This window comes from Mus caroli, unplaced genomic scaffold, assembly GCF_978045245.1.
Source record: "Mus caroli unplaced genomic scaffold, Mus_caroli_1 scaffold_3, whole genome shotgun sequence".
NCBI lineage: Eukaryota > Metazoa > Chordata > Mammalia > Rodentia > Muridae > Mus > Mus caroli.
In genome coordinates, this window is record NW_028227258.1 from 5,392,782 (window position 1) to 5,405,373 (window position 12,592).

A 12,592-nucleotide genomic window follows, 5' to 3' on the forward strand; every position below is an offset into this window, starting at 1 on the left:
AGAAGAGAAGACCTGGCCACCCATGGAGAAGAACTGTGAGAACCCTTCCCTGCTGGGGCTGTTCTGTCTTTGTATTCTTGTTGTGGTTTTCAGCTAAATCCCATGGTTTTCCCAGACCTGGGTTGCCCTGCTAAGGCGTGTCTCTTCCACATCAAGATTCTACTGAAAGGCCGGTATCCTAGCTGCATTCTGAGCCCCCATCTCTCCCTGTGTACCTATATGGACAAGAGATACTTTAACCCCAGGCTTCCCTTTCTAGGCACATTGAGAGTCTGGGGATAGGGCTTCAAGGTGAAACAGAAATTCAGAAGGTGATGTAAGACATGAAAATAACACAGACACATGGAGTTTAGGAAGAAGTAATATAGCTTGAAGTGTAATCTTGATGTCACTGGTGGGATAAAGAAATCTTGACTTAGGGTTTCTGTTTCCTATGCCAGCAAAACAACTGAGAGTATATTCTGCCCGATTCATGCAGTTATGAATTTCCAACCGTTTGCTTCAGGTAGGAAACATAAATGCACAGAACATGGAAACATGGTCAGATCAGTATTATCATGTTCCTCGGCCTTTACCCCAGATTGTATTTCTTTGAAGATATTCTTAAATGAGACTTACAAAACAATCCAGGCCACACACTACATCCTACAAGTCATCTTTTGTCCCTTGAGCTGTGTTGTATAATTTTGTTCACTATTTACGTCTCTTGAAACACTAATGAGGTTGGGGGATGGAGAGATGGCTCAGTGGTTAAGAACATCTGTTGCTCTGTGGGGAGATCCAGGCTCAGTCTCCAGCATCCGCACAGTGGCTTATCACCATCCATAGCTTCAGTTCCAGAGTACTGGACACTCTCTTTTGGGCATGGGCCCACACATACATGCAGGCAAAATACTTAAAATAAATATCTGAAAAATAAACTAAACAAAAATAAAACTCTAAAGAGTTTGCTATGGACCAGGATCTCATTTTGTTTTTCTGCATGCTCAACTCAAGGTGAATCAGCACCTTTCACTGTGTCTCTTCTCCAGTGTGTTATTTTTGGCATCTTGGTCAGGGACAGAAAACCTAAGAGCTGGGCAATGCGGGGGACGGGGGGAGCTTTGAAATCTGTCCTCTAGATGTGACATGGCTATGATATTCATGAACCCCCAGTAGACTTGACATGGCTGTTGTACTCATGAACCCCTAGAAGCTGTGACTGCCTGCACAAGACTGGAGCAAAATCGTGACAGTTGAATGTTAGTGCAGTTTTATAAAGTATTTGTTTCGGTTTTCCTGATAACCCAGATAGCTCCCAAATAACTGACACTGGACTATTATATTTATCTAACAAGCTTTTAGGGCACAACAACTGAGCAGTATTACTCCATTTTAATACCTTAGAATAATCTGGCTACGTCTTAGTAAAAAAAAAAAAAAAACAACCCAGTGGTAGTTGCATTTTGGTACTGATCTGGCTCTCTTAATATTTTCTCATGGTGTCTCCTGGACTCTCCCTGTGGCAAATCCTCACTTCCTTTCTCTCCTGACCCTCCCATGGCTTGGAGGAAGTTCAACCTTATTTTCTTTCCCTCTCAGTCACTGGCTGATAAGCTTTTATTGACAAATCACATTGAAGCTGGGGATAACTTAGAATAGAAATTGCAACAAGACAAGGGGGCACAGAAATCAGCATTTATATAATATATGAATAATCTTTACACAATGTACAATAACATGCCTACAGTTAAAATGTCAGGAAGGGTCTGGGAGAGTTCCTGATGATCCATCCCTGGCAGAAGAGCTATTGGCAGTTGGTGACGGAGGGAAAGTCGTCTTTTATTTGAAATGTGACCATTGACATGTTGCCTGTGCTCCAGTGGAATAATTACCCCATACCCATGTGTTCATGTTCAGCACTACATCAACACTGCGGATTAAAAATAAAGAACTTTGAGAGCACGTGAAGATAGCCGGGAGCTGTGTTGGGAGGGTTCTGGTGGAGTAGGGAAGTGAATATGATCAATACATATATTGAATTTTGAATAAATTTCATATATGTGAAAGTCTCAAAGAATAAACTTGGAATCTTATTTTACCAACCCTGATGAGCATATTTTCTATGCAAGGTAATTTCTAACTTTTTATATCATTTTCTGTTGTATGTTGGAGTGAAATGCGAGTATTTACTTCTGCTACCATCGTTACCAACCTTTGACAGACTAAACCACCTAGCCCTCAAATGCTACAACCAGCTCACACAGTCTTACTAAATTCACATATTTGTATTTTTTTTAATTTATTTTTTTATTAGGTATTTTCCTCGTTTACATTTTCAATGCTATTCCAAAAGTCCCCCATACCCACCACCCCAATCCCCTACCCACCCACTCCCCCTTTTTGGCCCTGGGGTTCCCCTGTACTGGGGCATATAAAGTTTGCAAGTCTAATGGGCCTCTCTTTGCAGTGATGGCCGACTAGGCCATCTTTTGATACATATGCAGCTAGAGACAAGAGCTCCGGGGTACTGGTTAGTTCATATTGTTGTTCCACCTATAGGGTTGTAGTTCCCTTTAGCTCCTTGGGTAATTTCTTTAGCTCCTCCATTGGGGGCCGTGTGATCCATCCAATAGCTGACTGTGATCATCTACTTCTGTGTTTGCTAGGCCCCGGCATAGTCTCACAAGAGACAGCTATATCTGGGTCCTTTCAGCAAAATCTGGCTAGTGTATGCAATGGTGTCAGCGTTTGGAAGCTGATTGGGCTCAGAGCTGAACAAAGAATTCTCACCTGAGGAATACCGAATGGCAGAGAAGCATCTGAAAAAATGTTCAACATCCTTAATCATCAGGGAAATGCAAATCAAAACAACCCTGAGATTCCACTTCACTCCAGTCAGAATGGCTAAGATCAAAAAATCAGGTGACAGCAGATGCTGGCAAGGATGTGGAGAAAGAGGAATACTCCTCCATTGTTGGTGGGATTGCAAGCTTGTACAACCACTCTGGAAATCAGTCTGGCAGTTCCTCAGAAAATTGGACATAGTACTACCGGAGGATCCCGCAATACCTCTCCTGGGCATATATCCAGAAGATGTCCCATCCGGTAAGAAGGACACATGCTTCACTGTGTTCATAGCAGCCTTATTTATAATAGCCAGAAGCTGGAAAGAACCCAGATGCCCCTCAACAGAGGAATGGATACAGAAAATGTGGTACATTTACACAATGGAGTACTACTCAGCTATTAAAAAATGAATTTATGAAATTCCTAGGCAAATGGATAGACCTGGAGGGCCTCATCCTGAGTGAGGTAACCCAATCACAAAGGAACTCGCAAAATATGTACTCACTGATAAGTGGATATTAGCCCAGAAACTTAGGATACCCAAGAGATAAGATACAATTTGCTAAACTCATGAAATTCAAGAAGAACGAAGACCAAAGTGTGGACACTTTGCCCCTTCTTAGAAATGGGAACAAAACACCCATGGAAGGAGTTACAGAAACAAAATTTGGAGCTGTGACGAAAGGATGGACCATCTAGTGATTGCCATATGCAGGGATCCACATATTTGTATTTGAAAAACCATATTCTGTGTCTTTGGCCAGAACTCCACATTCAGTATCTGTATGTATAATGTAACTACATTATATCTGTAGGTTACAGTAAGAGGGCTCAGAGTGTATGTTGTGTGTGTGTATGTATGGGAGTGTGTGTGTGTGTGTGAGCATGTGTGTGTGTGAGTTTGTGTGAGTGTATGAGTGTGTGTATGTATGTATGTATGTATGTATGTATGTGAGAGTGTTGTATGAGTGTGTAAGCGTGTATGTCAGTGTGTAAGTGTGTGAGTGTATGTGTGTATGAGTTTTATGTGAATTATGTGAGTGTGTATGTGTGTATGCATGTGTAACAGTGTGAGTGCCAAGAAGAACAAAGACCAAAGGGTGGACACTTTGCCCCTTCTTAGAATTTGGGACAAAACACCCATGGAAGGAGTTACAGAGACAGTTTGGAGCTGTGATGAAAGGATGGACCATCTAGAGCCTGCCATATCCAGGGATCCATCCCATAATCAGCCTCCAAACGCTGACACCATTGCATATACTAGCAAGATTTTGCTGAAAGGACCCAGATATAGCTGTCTCTTGTGAGACAATGCCGGCGCCTAGCAAACACAGAAGTGGATGTTCACAGTCAGCTATTGGATGGATCACACGGCCCCCAATGGAGGAGCTAGAGAAAGTACCCAAGGAGCTAAAGGGATCTGCAACCCTATAGGTGGAACAACATTATGAACTAACCAGTACCCTGGAGCTCTTGACTCTAGCTGCATATGTATCAAAAGATGGCCTAGTCAGCCATCACTGGAAAGAGAGGCCCATTGGACATGCAAACTTTATATACCCCAGTACAGAGGAACGCCAGCGCCCAAAAGTGGGAGTGGGTGGGTAAGGGAGTGGGTGGGAGGGTATGGGGGACATTTGGGATAGCATTGGAAATGTAAATGAGGAAAATACCTAATAAAAAGTATTAAAAAAAAGAGTGTGAGTGCATATGTATATGTGAGAGTGTTCTGCGTGTGAGGGTGTATGTGAACATGTGTGTGAGACTATATGTTCACACATATATAGTCTGTGTCTGAGTGTAAGTTTTTGTATGTGTGTGTGAGCATGTGTGTGTGACTGTGTATGTGTGTGAATGTGTTGTGAGTATATGTTGTGTGTGTGAGTGTGTGTATGTGTATATATGGCACAGAGAGTCACAGGTGTACGTGTGACAGTTTGGACAGGAAAGAGAATGAGATGCATCCTCAGAAGGGCTGCTCCTCTGACTTGGGTTGCAGTCTCATGAACTCAATTAAGGAAAAAAAAGACATTAAAAATGCCTACTTAATCTCCCAAGTGTCCTATTTTAGGATGATGGCCTGTGGAGAAGGAGATGTTGTCTGGCTTGATCATGTGGTTGGATGACCTGGGTCTACACCTCACTGCTGCAGCCCAGTGTCCTGAAAGGATATTGACTCATAAATCACAAGCCTAAAATAATTTCAAGTGTTAAAACTTGAACAACAGTTTCAATTGAACATGTATCATGTTTGTCCCACTGTAAAGGAAACTATGTAATCTAGCCCATCACAGTTAGGACTGTATATTCTGAGAAGCCTAAGTGCTTCCTTCTAGATGATCTACTTGTAACCCATTTCCCATGCATTTATGGGCAGCCACTTCTACTGGATTATCTAGAGCAAACATTATATTGGAATCACATGTGGGACTAACACAGCTGCATTACATTGTAACGATTTGTATATCTACTTATACTCCTCTCTGATTTAGGAGGGCCTAAGGGTAGAGATCAATGTCTCAAATGGCTATATCCTACATGGCCTGTAGGCTTTGCACACAGTAGATTGGGAAAAATATGTTAAACAACTGAAAGGAATTTGCTACTTGAAATTAGATGTGGCTGGAGGAAACCCCAAAATACTGTTTTTACCCAAGATAGGTGTGCGTATTTCTCTTGTGTCAAAAATATTACGTGGAATTCTTATTATGTATTAATTTTTAAAAAGTAAAACTAGGCATGGTGGCTCATGCTTGTGGTCTTGGAACTCAGGCACCTAAATCATCAGCTTTATTTCATGACTGAAATGAATTGCTACGTGAGGTGTTTTTAGTACTGAAGCACTAACGTGATACATACTGTTTCTGTTCTGCTTGTGTGTGTGTGTGTGTGTGTGTGTGTGTGTGCGCACGCGCGCGCTTTGTGGGGAATATTTCTGGGTTTGTGTCTTCATGTGATGGCCTGAGGTTGACATCAAGACTCTTGTTCTACCTTTCTCCACCTAAAATATTTGAGGCAGGGTCTCTCAATTGAACCTAAAGCTTGCCTATACAAGTAGTCTAGCTCGCTAGTTTATTCCAGAGACACCTTACCCCACGTGCTCCTCCCAAGCATGGGCTGCCATACCCATCCAACCTGAGCTGTATGTGCATGATCCACCAAGCCATCTCCCTAGCCCCCAAACATACATGCCTTTGAGAATATGAGTTCCTGCTGCTTTAATCGAACAGATTGTATCTTGTATCCTCTATTAAATTTCATCTCTTTTATCTCTATCTATCTATCTATCTATCTATCTATCTATGTGTATGTGTGCATGTATGTGTGCATGTATGTGTGTGAATATATGTATGGCATGGTTCACATGTGAGGATCAGAGGTAACTTGGAGAAGTAGAGTCCATTCTCTCCTTCAACAATGTGAGTCCCTGGAATAAAATTCAGAGCATTGCTCTTTAGCACAAGCACCTTTACCTACAGCGTCATCTTGCCAGGCATAGATTCACCAACTCTTAACATTTCCTGCCATAGCAGCAAAAGAAAGAGAAATTCAAACAGAAAGAATAGCTTAACAAAACAGCAACTCTTAAAGGGGAAGACCTGAGTAACACACAAGAAGAGGGAACTCAGTTACTCCAACTGAAACCAGTCTGAAGGCAGCTGCCAATCTCTAATGAAAGTTTGAACATGTCCTTGAACCAGAAAGTTCACACTAGAGAACTTATTCTGCAGATAGGTCAAATTTGTGCACAATTATTCATAAGCAAATCTACAGTGCCAGTGTTGTTAGTAAAAAGCAAAAAGCTGGAATGGAATGTCACTCAGGCACTAACACTATCTGGCAAGCCTCTGATGAGATGATACAATGTAACCAAGCCTCTGATGAGATGATACAATGTAACCAAGCCTCTGATGATATGGTACAATGTAACCAAGCCTCTGATGAGATGATACAATGCAACCAAGCCACTGATGAGATGATACAATGTAACTACTATTGGATGCCAAGAAGAGACAACAGAGGACACATCTAGTCACTTAGGTTTAAAGTTCTTAGGCATGTGTTTATGCCATGTGTGGGAAGGTATCCATGTGTCTACATGGAAACTTCACCAAGTAGGCCATGAGCTGTTCGGTAAGCTCCAGGGACGCCCCTGTCTTAGTCTCCCATCTTACCATCTGTTCCTCTGTGCCTGGCTGTTCCTGTAGATTTGGGGCATTGAACTCTGTTCCTTATACTTGCAAGGCAAACACTGCACAAACTAAACCACTTCCCCAGGCTCTTAGTGACATCAATGAGGTCGGGATGAAGGTTTGAAGAAAGACATCGATTACAAGACAGGAAGAGCTGTGCTGGAAGGTGGAGAGGCCTTCCCTGGCACTGCTGGATCATCACCAACAAGTCTGCATGAACTTTCCTGGCATGCTGCATAAACTCTTCCACCACCACCACCACAGAAGATCCAGCAAGCGGGAAAGCCTTTACATACATCTGAGGGACAGCAGCAGAAGCCAACGAATACATTCTGGTCTCCATGTTTGCCTCTCTTGAAGCCTTTCAGAAATAATATGTAATGAGGAAATAGTTATGAGGCAGGGTTATGAAGAGTAATGCCCTAAAAACAGTTGGAAAGATCAGCAGTACACGGATGTTATTTAGAGCAACCAGCTCTATAATTGTAGACCACATCAGTGTGTGTGTGTGTGTGTGCAGCTGTGTAAGCTGGTATGTAAACAGGTGTGTAAATACATGTGTAAGCAGGTGTTCTCAGGCCACTCCTCACAGAGTTGCTACATGTGCATCCATGTGACAGATAACAGATTGTCAGGTAACACATACAGCCCCTGTGGTGCCACAGGGAGACCAGTGATATTTGTCCCCAGTTCCTGGTGTGAAATTTCAGAAAACAACAGAGGCCTCCTGGGAGTCTGATTGTGCTCTTTTTATTGTTGAGCTTGCTGTAAATAGACACAGTTCTATTTTTTTACAGCGTAGAACAGAGTTTTGGGTATAGGCATTGGTCCATGTTGTTGATGTCACATAGTTTGTTGGTGAAGAAATGTTCATAATACTCTTTAGGACTTATTTCTATAAATCCAGTCTTCCCACTCATCGCAAATGTTAATCAGTCATTGTTCTCTTCTTCTCTCGTCTCCCTAAGAAGTATGGTTTCGTTCATCAAAAAGGACATTTTTCTGTTGATTTTGCTCTATTCCATCTTCTTGCTTCAACCTGAATCCCCTTCATTGCATCTGCTTTGTATCTACCCCTCTCCTTGGTACCCACTGTCTTAAGGTAGAGTTAGCTGACTGATGGAGCCCATGCTCTTCAGCATGTGCCTTTACGGGTTCACATCCTCCTGGGAGCCCCGCTCTAGACCTGTTCCCTGAGTTTGGGTGTTTTGTATCATTACTTTCATGCATGTCTAAATAGTTTCAACTCCCTCTGATTTCTTCTTTTGAGTGGTTATTCACTAGAACGATTTGATTTCTACACTCCTGGGTTAACTGTTTCTCTTCTACTTGATTCTTTCCTGTTCTGCTAATGTTCTCCATGAATTCTACACTTCTGCACTGAGCAAGGCCAGCTTTACCATCTAATTAGAGGGATTCACACATCCCTTACTGAACACTGATCTCTGCTACTGTAGGTGGGTGTTTGATAGATGCCTCCCAGTTTATTCTTTTCCAAGTCTACTGTCTCCTGCTGATCTCCTGTCTAGGTGTTTTGCCCTTTGTTGAAAGTAAGTTGTGAGATCCAGCTATTATTATTGAAGCATTTATATTTCTTCTAATTCTGTCAGTATTTATTTCATGTATCAGGGATGGGGGGATGCCTTCTAGCATTTGCCTCGGGACCCTGTGGCATGGAAGTTTGGTCAAGACACCAGTGAGGCAATCCGAAGGCTCATCCACTCATGCCTGAGGGACTGAGCTCTAGCACTTGTTATTCACTAAATTGAAAACCATTGTTTCATGCATCACATCAAACATTCTATCATTATTTAAGTTGGAAAGACAAATCTTATCTCTGACACGCACACACACACACATGCACACACACAAATAAGTTGATTAGACTGAACATCAAGTAGTTGCAACATAATATCTCAAACTTTTTACCAAACATGTTCCTTCGGGGTTATAGCACACGCTGTTAGTATTATTACTATTGTATTGCTCAACCAGAACCCACCATCTGCCTCTGTCACCCTAGTCTGCCACTGAGGCACAGAAGCAGCCACGAACAACACTGAGTGAGTGTGGGGGACTCCTAATAGATCTTCGTTTGCGAAAACAGATGGTGACCAATGGGCAGTGCTCTAACAACTTTAATGTAAGATATTTGTCTATGTGCTTTTTCTGTCCAAATTTCTGACAAAGGTTTAACCATCAAATGGGCTCTTGAAAATGAAAACAGAAGTTTGAAAGGATGGGAAGAAAAGATTTTGTAGCAAGACCTCGGTGTAGAACAGAGAGCCCAATGACCCCACACTTCCCCTCATCTTCCCTGTCCTCAACCTACTCTACCATGTGTCTAGTCTTTTGATACTGTCACATGATATTGTCATGTAAGAAGTTGACACTTAAGAATTACACACTTTTATCACCACACACACCCCCCCACACACACACATACACACATCACAAAAAGTCATAATATTTTAAGTATTTTATTTTTAATATATTCTCAGTTGTCCTGGGGTTCAGGAGCCCACTTCCCACAAGTTGAAGATGACTGTGTGACCCTTGGGGTAGCGGATTGTCACTGAAGCAAGTAGATTAAGGGAAGGAAAATGTGGGATCCGATCAGAAATGATGAGCCATGGCAGGGCTAGAGCTCAAGGGGAGAAGAGAAGTGAAGACTAGGAATCGACCAGCATCAAAAAGATCCATAAACCCTGGATCAGTGCCGACTCACCCTGAGTCACTGCCTATGTGCAGCATTAATGATTCTCTCCAGTCACGGGTGTGCTGGCTCACTCCTCGCCACCATCAATCAACAGAGCATTCCTTTCCTCCAGTTGAGCCTCATCCAGTTGGATGTCTCTATGGGCATTTCTCAACCCTAATAGTCAAGCCTTTTTAAAGGGCTGTATCCCTAGAAGTAAAAGAATAACGAGGTCAATAAACAAAACCAAAAGCAGATAGTGGGTGTTTCTCACTTGACAGGGTGAGGTGAGAGGAAAATCAAGGCTAGAGATAGCCATCTTCATCACACCAGGCTATCTCTCTCTGGTCTACGTTCAGGCCATGTAACAAGGAAAAGGTTAACTGCATTGAGATGAACCTCCAGTTGGAGGAGGAAATGCTCTGAACCTTTGTTGTCATCTATACTTGCTGATCTTTCGATGGATTTAATTTTCCACTTATTTTATGTCTGTGATGTTTGCCAACTCCAATTTTCCCTGACATCATTCACAGCCACACAATCAATTAGTCCTTTCTGTGTCCTATAAACATTTCACAGGTGGTGGTGGAACATGCCTTTAATCCCAGCACTTAGAGGGCAGAGGCAGGTAAGTCTCTGAGTTCCAGGCCAACCTGGTCTGCACAGTTCCAGGAAAGCCAGGGCTACACAGAGAAACCTGTCTCAAAAGGTACCTATTGATGGTCACTAGGAAATAATGAGATGACTACAGGTGCCAGGAGTGTTCCTTCTTCCACACCACACAGACAAGGATACAGAGGACCAGAGAAGTGAAACCTTAACTCCAACATCACACAGGTAGAAGGTAGCACTAGGTCAAAAGTCTTGTCTCTGACCCAAGTTCGTCTTCTTTCCAGGACTCCATGACACTAGTAAGTCAGAAGTTTCCCTTGGGGCTCACAGATATCTTAATACATTATTGGAGGCCCTCCTAGACAGAGGAACCTCCCCATGCCCCCCCAGCACAAAGTACTTTTGTAAAATAATAAGTAAGAACAGAAAAGACTGGTCATCTCTGACAGTTTGCCCTTTCAGATGTCTCCAAGGAAAATGTAAGTGGTGAGAACACTCCCCGCCATGTGATCCGATCCAGAGCAGCCAGCAGGCGCAGGGATCAGCTGGCACACTCTCCTCCCAGCACATTCTCCACAGCTCCCTTGAGGTTGCTTATGACAAAGGGTACCCCATGCTTAACCTGTCCTTTGTGAAAGAGATCCACCATAAAGAATTGGGTTGTTTCCCCAGGACCCCAAAGCAAGAAACCCAGCTCATCCTTTGTTAAGAAATCTCTGGAGAGCCGGGCGTGGTGGCACACGCCTTTAATCCCACCACTCAGGAGGCAGAGGCAGGCGGGTTTCTGAGTTCAAGGCCAGCCTGGCCTACAAAATGAGTTCCAGGACAGCCAGGGCTATACAGAGAAACCCTGCCTCAAAAAAAAAAAAAAAAAAAAAAGAACAAAAAAATCATCTCTGGAGCTTCATGGACTCTCAGTTTCTGAGTTTCGAGTTTTTGAAATATTTGGAATCTGTGATAACTGGCTCAAAGGGACAGGAAAATATAGAAATTACTGCAAGGACTGGCAACTTACAGGGAAAACATCTTCTCTGAAAAAAATTTGTGGGGATATGAGAATGTTACTAAAGTACCCAACACAACTGAATATTCAAATGCCATTGACCATAAAATGTTATTCATAAAGATATGGAATTTTACAAACAATGGGCCGGCAAGTTAACGCAGTGAGGAGAGGAGCCTTGCAAGCTGAGCTTAGTTCTGGATCTCCAGGGGAGGATAGAGCTGATTTGCAAAGTTGTTCCCTACCTGCCACTGTGATAGGTGGACCTTGCCCCTTCCTCCCACATAAATAAACATAATATTTTTCTCATCACTTCTGCTTTTTCTCCTTCCCACCTCTCTCAGACCACACAGGTCACCAGGACTCATTGGTCCCATTGTACAGCTGGAAAGATAAGCTTGACGACTGAGAGATTTATCCATGCAGCTTGGTCATGTCGTGAATCCAGGCTTCCCGCTTTAATACACGTGTCCTTTAGGAACCAATGCCCACCATCCTCGAGTTCTGCAGGGAATAGCAGCAATGTGGAGATGCTGACAGAGGCCAGAGAGCGGGTGAGGGGAGGCTCTGGTCTCCGTGAGCACACTTATTATTTATTATTCTTGGAATTCACCCACATCAATCTCCCTTGTTCACTGCTTTGTCTTTTGGGGAAAAAAAATATTTTCTTCTGAGTTTGCAAGTTTTACATAACTTTCAAGGTCTTCTAGACTGATGCTTCCTCTGACTGTGAACCAGGAATGAACTGAAAACCTTGCAGAAAGCAGTGCAGACAAAGGTGGTAATGACAGTAACACCCAAGGCCAGCCTTCCCTGAGATCAGGGCTTCTGATGGAACTGAGGAACAGACTAAAGATATCAGAAGACAAATGTGAAATATCGACCATAAGATGAAAGAATTCCTTATTCTGCGATTGATAGGAGCCCGAGGAACAGACTCCATGTGCTGAACAGGGCAGAAAACGTGAGTACAAAGGTATTGTGCAAACAAAGAGCACCATCTCCATGTGGGAGAGGGCAGAGAGTCCAGGATGTGAGCCCTAGTGCACCACCCACTACAGATACCTGAATCTGGGATTTGCATCTGAAATGTTCTCTGTGGTTAGGTAATTGTTTACATAGCTGTGAAGAGCAGTTTTGTATGGGTATCCTGAGTGAGAATTTGCAAGCGAAGAAAACAGGAACACAAACTGGCAGTGTTTCCAAGACATATCTAAATAAACACGACATGGGATTCAGAACTGGGTCACACCGAGG